Source organism: Oryctolagus cuniculus, chromosome 15 (assembly GCF_051225735.1).
Source record: "Oryctolagus cuniculus isolate XC-2025 breed Fujian yellow rabbit chromosome 15, ASM5122573v1, whole genome shotgun sequence".
Lineage (NCBI taxonomy): Eukaryota > Metazoa > Chordata > Mammalia > Lagomorpha > Leporidae > Oryctolagus > Oryctolagus cuniculus.
The window spans coordinates 90,167,246-90,177,751 of NC_142881.1; the positions used below are offsets into that span (position 1 = coordinate 90,167,246).

A 10,506-nucleotide genomic window follows, 5' to 3' on the forward strand; every position below is an offset into this window, starting at 1 on the left:
TTCACATCCCTCATCTTGTCAAGTTTGTTTACATCACTGGTTGTAGACTCAAAGAAAAACAGTAAACATATAAAGAAACAGATAAGCAAACATATAAAGCAGTAAACAAGGCCCATTTCAGGAGGCATTTCTTGAAATTTCTTGAAATCACTTCAGGCAAAAGTCAACTTCATATAAGTAGCATTATTTAAAGTGATATTTTAGGGGCCAGCACTGTGGCTCACTTGGTTAATCCTCCGTCTGCGGCACCAGCATCCCATATGGGTGCTGGGTTCTGGTCCCGGTTGCTCCTCTTCCAGTCCAGCTTTCTGCTGTGGCCCAGGAGGGCAGTGGGCCCCTGTACCCACATGGGAGACCAGGAGGAAGCACCTGGCTCCTGGCCTCGGATTGGCATAGCTCCGGCTGTAGCGGCTATTTGGGGAGTGAACCAACAGAAGGAAGACCTTTCTCTCTGTTTCTCCCTCTCACTGTCTGTGACTCTACCTGTCAAATAAACAAATAAAAATCTTTAATAAAAATAAAGTGATATTTTAAACATTGGAACTACATTGCATATTAAAATATGTTAATAAAAAATTAACAGTGTTAAAAGATTTACAATTAAGTTCTCAAGGAAACCTAATGTAATTAGTACTGTGCTGGTATCAACTCCACTCCTTGGGAGACAATCAAGAAAATTACTCTGTTTGAGTTACATCAAATTCCTTTTAATCATGTTTGTAAATTTACATGGGACTGAAGGTAACATCCACACTCCAAATGAAAAATTTATTCCTTAAAGTAACTCAAAACACACCAAGTCTCTACTATGATTCATCTGTAGTATAATTCATCTTCACAATACTTGAGACTTTAGATGTGTTTACCATTCTGATCACATGAAGTTTGTGTTTCAAATCAGCATAAAAAGTGAGTATATTTAATCAAATTCAGTTTATAATACAGCAAAAGTGTGTAGAGAATAATAATTCCTCCTATAGCATGTTTAATGAATTGGCAACACATAAAGTTGGTGGAAGGAAGGCCAGGAAACTTTGTCTTGGAAGAATTAGAACCAAGGGGTTCCATAATCATCTGGCATCCACTTGATGTTGTATCTGTGGGTAGAATTGTACATGATAGGAACTCCACGGTTCTTCCAGATTCTTCCTTTAAGGTCCCAATCAACTGTGGCCACAGTGTAACACTTGTGCTGAGTCACTCTCTGGATTAGGCAGGAATCTGCATCAATTCCTTTGTGTGCACATGGTAATCACTCTAATCTTGGATCTTTGCAGTCCTTAGCACCACTTGATACTTCTGCCCCAATTTCTCAGTTTCTGCCATTACACAATCAGTTCTACAAGGAACACACTTGCTTTATAGACAGTCCATTATTGTTGTATTAAGTCCAGTTTGGCTTTAATGGAAAAGTTGATAAAGTTGATATCAATCAGGATGTGGTAAGGTGGACCCAGTTGAGTACTGTATTGGAAGAATAAGCAGGAAGGATGCTGGGGGACTGCTCTTTCCTTCAGTGCAGTGAGATCTGTCTTTTCCTTCTTTTTAGGTCTTAATCCATCCTTTTGTTTAAGCCTCTGATCACTTAGACTAAGAATTCACTTCATGATCTCATACTTCCTGCTTTCTGTGGCTTCCCCATGCTCTTGCCACACTCTTGTTTCTTCCACATAAGTTTTTTTTAAAGATTTTATTTATTTATTTGAGGTAGAGTTACAGACAGTGAGAGGGAGAGACAGAGAGAAAGGACTTCCATCTGCTGGTTCACTCCCCAAATGGCTGCAATGGCTGGAGCTGCATCAGTCTGAATCCAGGAGCCAGGAACTTCTTCCATGTCTCCCACATGGGTGCAGGGGCCCAAGCACTTGGGCTATCTTCTGCTTTCCCAGGCCATAGCAAAGAGCTATATTGGAAGAGGAGCAGCTGGGACTAGAACTGGTGCCCACATGGGATGCAGGCACTGTAGGCAGAGGATTAACCTGCTGTGCGACAGCACTGACCCCCAATAAAGTTTTAATACAAGAGTTTCCCTAGTATACCAAGAAAGTATATCTAAATACATCAGTGAATATATGTAAGAAAGTCTGAACACTGTTCTGCAGTGGTACTTCCTGAAATATCTTAGAAGTACATTTCCTTCTAATATGATTCTACCAAGTGATATTTGATACATTGGAAATAAAGTATTCACTATGTAGTTCAAGGGAATGTGTGCATACCATCCTGTCTATAAAATCCATTCACTGAGACTACTTCTGGGAATACTCCTCTCAATGAACAATCACTTCCCTAAGTATTTATTTAATGCATACTGTGACCTAAGAGTCTCAATTTATTACCTAGCACACAGAAAAAATGCAGCAGTTTTCTACTAGAGACATGACATTTGTTAATTGAAATAAAGAGACAAAACAGTTTTCTTTTGTGATTCTCTTACGCAGGATTAATAGCTATGGAAAAGACATTATGAAGCCTGGTTTCTACACTATTGCAGAGACACACTGCTTTTGGGAAACACTTGAATCCCAGCCTACTCCTTTCTGTGGGCTTCCCACAGGGGACCCAGTAGGCCCAAGGTTTCTCCCCAGGAAACACAATGTAGCAATCCTGTTCTACTTGAGAGGTGGCACCCATTCACCAGGATAATTCATGGGTAGCAAAGCAGCTCCCATGGGATTCTTTATCATGGTTTTCAGGCCATGGACACATATTAACCCCAAAGCATACAGTCTGTGACTGCAGGATATGCCGTATGTTCCAACCAAAATCTGATATTGGCTGATGCCAAACTTGGAAGCAACTGCACTCACTCATTGACCGAGCTATTGGAAATCATGTGTTTCCCAGTAACCCTCTTTGCTCATGTTTCGAGCTTATGGCATGTGCAGGAGCTGCCATGTACTGATATTGTGTGGGGAACACTCAGAGGGAACTGAGTGGCAGGGCTACGTTCAGAATGGCAGATTCACTGCCTTCCTCATATTTACTTCATGCATAGTTTATCCTCCCACCGTGGTTCAGGTGAAGCACATTTGCTGCCTCTGAAACGCACTGCTTCTGAAATGCTAGGGGAATCTGGCCCAGAATCACCTTCCTTCTGGGCAATTGTGTCTTGACTGTAACTGCTCAATAATTTGCCATGCTGACATTAGTTGTTGGGGCTGAAGTCAGTTCCTGGAATGGAGTCCAGTGCTCCAACGTGTATAGCCATTTTCAATAACCATGAAATCCTTCATATGACACAAAGGCTTAAGATTTACTTCTCCCAAATACATACATCAGAAATGTATGCAGCCTCTGTATTTTTCTGAGTCTAATTCACAGGTATGAAGTGATTTTTTTTCTATCGTATGGTATAATATGTCAAATGTGTTGTTGATGACAGAAAAAATAAATAAGTAAATTTAATAAATGGGAATCCAGAAGGGGCAAGTGCATAGCCAAAAGAATAACTAACCCAGAATGTATAAAAAATGATAATGGAAATGAAGAATCCAAAAGATGACATGAGCATATCATGATTTAAAGAAAAAGATCAGGATTCCAATTACATGAATTCCACAATGCAGCACAAGGTCAAGAAAATAACAAAAACAATTTTTTTAGTCCAAAATAAATAGTACCACACTAGAAAGAAAGAAATATAAAGGAAACATGGCCTGTTATGGGAAAAAAAACTGCCAGAAGGCCAAATTGAAATCTACCTTGTATGAGATGAAATGTCGTAAGGCCCACCAGGCCTGGGACTAGAATCCCAGGAGGCCAAAATGAAAGTAACCTGATATGAGATTAAATTCCAGAAGGCCTGCCATGCCTGGAATACTGAATCCCAGGAGGCCAAAGGTAAAACACATGGTCCACGATGAAATCTCATGATGCCTACCATGCCTATGATACTGAAGGCCAGGGTGTAACTGCCAAGCAAGGGGGATGGAAACTTAGGAGGCAAAGAGAATCCTGTAAAGATGAAGCAAAAATTCATCAAAATCACTCCCCTAATCAAGCATGCAGCATGAAACTGGCCATGGGAGCCACCATTTTGGGAGTGGAGTCTGTTGCCCATCTCCCAGTAAGGTCGGAAGTCCTCATGGTATCCACAAGTTGACAATATTTTGCTTTTATGAAGCTGTCATTTCAGTGTGAAAATCAAACCCCTTGCCATAGGAAGTGGACCTTCTGCCATGTTTTTACTCTAATTTCGTGAGTCTTTGTGGTTAGTAGCAGCAGAATTTTTTTTTTCCAGTTTGAACCAGCTAAAACTGGACAAAGAAAAGTTGCTCTAGAATTCCTGATTTGTTTAAAATGAAAACCTAAGGCAAACCCATTTTCAATAATCATGAAATCCTTTTGTATGACATGAAAGCTTTAGATTTATATTTTCTGAATACATATATCAGAGTGTGGGTGTTCTCTACATTTTTGAGAAAAAAATCTCTGATGTGGGTTTTTTTTCTATCATCATATAACATGTCAAATGTGTTGTTGCTAATGACAAAAAAAGTAAATAAATTAAAAAAACAGGAATGCATGAGGTGACTGGGGAATAGCCACAAAAATACCACACAAAAAATAAAAAAAGAGAAGGAAACATGGCCTCTTTTGGGAAACAGCATCCAGAGAGCAAAAGATAAATCCACCTTTTATGAGATGAAATCTCAGAAGGTCCACTATGCCTGGGAGTAGAACTCCAGGGGCTGAAGATAAAACCAACTGAAATGATATGAAATTCTGGAAGGCCCACCATGCCTGGGATATTGAACCTCAGGGGTGGGTGTTTTTTTCTCTCTTAGGGTATAACCTTTCAAATGTGTTGTTGAGATGACAGAAAAAAATAAATGTATAAAATGGGAATCCATGAAGCAACTGGCATATAGCCAAAATGATAAGGGAGCCAGGCTGAAGCCAAAATGGTAATGAAAACTAGGAGTCCAAAGGGTGACATGAGCAGAGTTATGATTTAAAGAAAAAGACTGGGAATCCGATTACATGAATTCCACAATCTGGCACAAAACCAAGAAAATAACAGAAAAGCATTTTGAAAAGTCCAAAATAAATAGTACCTCACAAAAAAGAAAAAAAATATATAAAGTAAACATGGCCTCTTTTGGGTAACACCTTTCAGAAGGCCAAAGAGAAATCTATCTGGTATGAGATGAAACATTGGAAGGCCCACCATGCCTGGGAAAAGAACCCCAGGAGGCCAAAGAGAAAATCACCTGGTATGAGACGAGATTCTGGGGGCCTGCCATGCCAGGGAAAACAGCCTGGACCAGGATGAAATCTCAGAATGCCCACTATGCCTGGGATCCCAAATGCCAGGATGCCATTGCCAAGCAAGTGGGTTGGAATCACAGGAGGCAAGGAAAAACCCTATAAAGATACAAAAAGAATAATTAAAATCACTCCAGTAATCAGACATGCAGCATGCAGTTAACCATGGGGGACCACCATCTTGGGGGTGGAGTCTTTTGCCCATTTTTCTATAATGTGGGAGGTCCTCATGGTATCCACAACTTGACAATATTTTGTTTTTATGAAACTGCCATTTTGGTATGGATTCAAACCCCTCACCACAGACCCTCTGCCATATTTATACTCTCACTTTCTGAGTCTATGTGGTTAGCAGCAACAAAATTGACTTTTCCAATTTGAACCAGTCAGAACTGGCCAATGAAAAGTTACTCTAGAATTTATGATTTCTTTAAAACAAAATTTAAGGCAAACCCATTTTCAATAACTGTGAAATGCTTCTGTATGACATAAAGGCTTGAAATTTATTTCTCCCAAATACATATATCAGAAGTGTATTCTCTGTATTTTTTGAGAATATATCACAGATGTGGGTGCTTTTTTCTATCATAAGGTGTAACATTTCAAATGTATTGTTATGACAGAAAAATAATAAGTAAATTTTTAAAATGGGAATCTACGAGGCAACTGGCAAATACCCAAAAGGATAAGGAAGCCAGAGAAGCCAAAATGATAACAAAAATGAGCAATTGAAAAGAGTAGAGTCATGATTTAAAATGAAAGACCAGGAATCCAGTTACATGAATTATGAATTCCACAAACTGGTGCCAAGCCAAGAAAATAAGAGAAAAAAATTTCTTAAATCCCAAATAAGTAGTATCAAACGATAAACAAAAATATTTAAAGAAAACATGGCCTCTTTTGAGGAATGCCATCCAGAAGACCAAAGAGAAAACTGCCTGGTCTGATATGAAATTCTGGAAGGCCCACCATGCCCAGGAGGGCAAAGAGAAAACTGGTTGGACCAAAAGGAAATTGGAATGTCCACTGTGGCTGGGATTCTGAATGCCAGGATTCTACTGACAAGTCTGGAAAATGGAATCCCAGAAGGCAAAGAGAACCCTTGTAAAGGTTAAAAAATTAATCAAAGCCACTCTCCTGTACAGGCATGCATCATGTGACTGTCCCCAGGGGCCACCATCCTTGGGTTGGGGTCTGTTGCCAATCTCCAGTAAGGTTGGAAGACCTCATTGTATCCGCAACTTGACAATATTTTGTTTTTATGAAACTGCCATTTCAGTGTGGAAGTCAAACACCTTGCCACAGGAAGTGGACCCTCTGCCATGTTTGTACTCTCACTTGATGAATCTATGTGGTTAGTAGCAACAGATCTGTTTTTTTTTTCCAGTTTGAACCAGCCAAAACCAGCTAATGAAAAGTTGCTCTAGAATTCCTATTTTTTTTAAATAGGAAAACCTGAGGCAAACCCATTTTTAATAACCATGAAATCCTTCTGTATGACATTAAGGCTTTAGATGTATTTTTCCCAAAATGCGTACATCATAACTGTAGGTGTTCTCTGTAATTTTCTGAGAATGAAACCTCAGATGTAGGTTTTTTTTTTTTCATCTTATGGTATAACATGTCAAATGTGTTGTTGATGATGAAAGAAAAATTAAATAAATAAATTTAAAATTGGGAATCCACGAAGGGACCTGTGAATGGCCAAAAGAATAAGGAAGTCAGCATGAAGCTCAAGTGAAAAGAAAATGAGGAATCCACAAGGTTACATGTGAAGTGTCATGATTTAAAGGAAAGACCAGGAATCCAATTACATGAATTCTACAATCTGGTGTGAAGCCACAAAAATAACAGAACAAATATTTTAAAAATCCAAAATAAATAGTACTACATACAAAAAATATATGTAAAGAAAAAAAGGGCCTGTTATGGGAAACACCACCTAGAAGGTGAACGGGAAAATCACAAGTCCGAGATGAAATCTTGGAGGGGCTGCCGTGACTGAGAATAGAACCTCAGGAGGCCAAAGAGAAAAGCACTTGGCATGAGATGAAATTCTGGGAGGCCACCATGCCTGGGCTACTTAATCCCAAGAGGCCAAAGGGAAAACTGCTTGGTTTGGGATGAAATCTCAGAATGCTCACCATGCCTGGGATACTGAATGCCAGGATGCCACTGCCAAGCAAGACAGATGGAATCTATCTTAAGGTATAACGTATCAAATGTGTTGTTGATGAAAGAAAAAAGATTTTTTTAAAATGGGAATCAGTGAGGAGGAACAGCACCTTGCAAAAAGGATTAAGAAGCATGAGTGAAGCCAAAACAATAAAGAAGACAGGAAATCCAAGAGGTGACATGTTCAGTGTCATGATTTAAAGAAAAAGACTAGGAATCCAATTATGAGAATTCCATAATCAGGCACTAAGCCACCAAAATGACAGAAAAAATGTTTTAAAAATCCAAAATAAATAGTACCACACAAAAAAGAAAAAAAAATGACCTATTTGGGGAAACACTTTTCAGAAGGCCAAATGAAAACAACCCAGTCTGAGGTGAAATCTTGGGAGGCCCACCATGCCTCAAAATAGAAATCCAGGATGCCAAAGAGAAAACAGCCTGGAATGAGATAAAATTCTGGCAGGCCCCCCCATGCCTAGGATACTGAACACCAGGATGGCACTGCAAAGCAAGGAGGATTGAAACCCAGGAGGCAAAGTGAACACATGTAAAGATAAAACAAAAACAATAAAAATCACTCCCCCCATCAGACAGGTAGCATGCTACATTCATTTCGGCCACCATCTTGGGAGTTGCTTCTTACGCCCATCTTCCAATGATAAAGTGACATGGGTGGAGGCATGAATTAAAGAAAAACACGGGGGGCTGGCACTGTGGTGTAGCAGGTTAAACTACCACCTACAGTTCCATCATCCCATGCAGGCACCGGTTTGAGTCCTGGCTGCTCCACTTCCGATCTAGCTCTCTGTGGTGGCCTGGGAAATCAGTAGAAGATGACCCAAGTCCTTGGACCTCTGCACCCACATGGGAGACCAGCTCCTGGCTCCTGGCTTCAGATTGGCGCAGCTCTAACTGTTGTGTCCAATTGGCGAGTGATCCAGCAGATGGAGACCTCTCTCTATGCCTCTCCTTCACTCTGTGTAACTCTGCCTTTCAGATAAATAAATTAATTAAAAAAAAAACCCCAAGATTCTGATCACGTGAATTCCACAAACAGGCAGGAAGCTTAGAAAATCAGAGAAAAAAATTTCAAATATCAAATAGTACCACACAAAAACTAAAATGTATATAAAGAAGACATGGCCTGTTTTGGGAGATGCCTTCCAGAAGGCCAAAGACAAAACCACGTAATCTGAGATAAAACTGGAGAAGTCCCACCATGCCTGGGAATAGAACCCCAGGAGGCCAAAGAGAAAACAACCAGATCTGAGAAGAAATTCTGGAAGGCCCGCCATGCCTTGGATACTGAACCACAGAATTCCAAAGGGAAAACTGCCTGGTCTGAGATGAAATCTTGGAAGGCCTTCCCTGCCTGGGAGTAGAGACCAAGAAGGCCGCGTGGTCTGAGATGACATGCTGGAAGGCCTGCCATGGCTGGGATACTGAAATCCAGGAGGTCAAAGGGAAAACTGCCTGGTTTAACATGAATTCTCAGAATGCCCACCAATTGCCAGCATACCACCACCAAGCAAGGTGGTTGGAAACCCATGACATAAAGGCTTGAGAGTCTCTTTTTCCAAATACATATATTAGAAGTGTAGGAGTATCTGTATTTTTCTGAGAATAAAATCTGTGATGTGCAATATTTTTTTCTGTCTTAAGCTATAACATGTTAAATGTGTTGTTTTTAATGACAGAAAAAATAAATAAACAAATATAAAATTGGGAATCCAAGAGGGCACCAGTCAATAACCAAAAGGATAAGGAAGCCCCAGTAAAGCTAAAATGATAAAGAAAACGAGGGCCGGCGCCGTGGCTCACTAGGCTAATCCTCTGCCTTGCGGCGCCGGCACACCGGGTTCTAGTCCCAATTGGGGCGCCGGATTCTGTCCCGGTTGCCCCTCTTCCAGGCCAGCTCTCTGCTGTGGCCAGGGAGTGCAGTGGAGGATGGCCCAATTACTTGGGCCCTGCACCCCATGGGAGACCAGGAGAAGTACCTGGCTCCTGCCATCGGATCAGCACGGTGTGCCGGCTGCAGCATGCCGGCTGCAGCGGCCATTGGAGGGTGAACCAATGGCAAAGGAAGACCTTTCTCTCTGTCTCTCTCTCACTGTCCACTCTGCCTGTCAAAAAAATAAAAATAAAATAAAATAAAAAAATAAAAAAAATAAGAAAATGAGGAATCCAAAAAAGTGCCATGTGCAGTGTCATGATTTAAAGGAAAAGGCCAGGAATCCAATTACATGAAATCCACAATCCATTTCGAAGCCAAGAAAATAACAGAACAGGTTTTCTAAAATCCAAAACAAATAGTACCAAATAAAAAAGAAAAATAAATATAAGGAAAACATGGCCTGTTTTGGAAAACACCATCCAGAAGGTGAAAGAGAAAACCACCTGGGAGCCGGCGCCACGGCTCACTAGGCTAATCCTCCACCTTGCGGCGCCGGCACACCAGGTTCTAGTCCCGGTCAGGGCGCCGGATTCTATCCCGGTTGCCCCTCTTCCAGGCCAGCTCTCTGCTGTGGCCAGGGAGTGCAGTGGAGGATGGTCCAAGTGCTTGGGCCCTGCACCCCATGGGAGACCAGGAGAAGCATCTGGCTCCTACCTTTGGATCAGCGCGGTGCGCCGGCCGCAGCGCGCTGGCCGTGGCGGCCATTGGAGGGTGAACCAATGGCAAAGGAAGACCTTTCTCTCTGTCTCTCTCTCCCTGTCCACTCTGCCTGTCAAAACAAACAAACAAACAAACAAAAAAAAACACACACACAAAAAACACCTGGTATGAGATGAAATTCCAAAAGGCACACCATGCCTGGGATAACGAAGCCTAGGAGGTCAAAGAGAAAACCAGCTGGACCAAAATGAAATCTCAGAATGCCAACTATGGCTGGGAACAACAGGATGCCACTGACAACCCTGGAACATAGAATCCTAGAAGGCAAAGAGAACCCCCATAAAGATAAAAAAAAAAATCAAAACCATTCCCCTCTTCAGGCACGCAGCATGAGACCATCTAAGGGGCTGAAATCTTTGGGGTGGAATCTGTTACCCATATTC

At 41.2% G+C, this 10,506-nt stretch overlaps 1 pseudogene; it reads right to left on the reverse strand.

The window, feature by feature from the left end:
- Positions 1–884: 884 nt before the first annotated feature.
- On the reverse strand, positions 885–1,622 carry LOC127484107 (rRNA-processing protein FCF1 homolog pseudogene; annotated as a pseudogene).
- Positions 1,623–10,506: the final 8,884 nt, after the last annotated feature.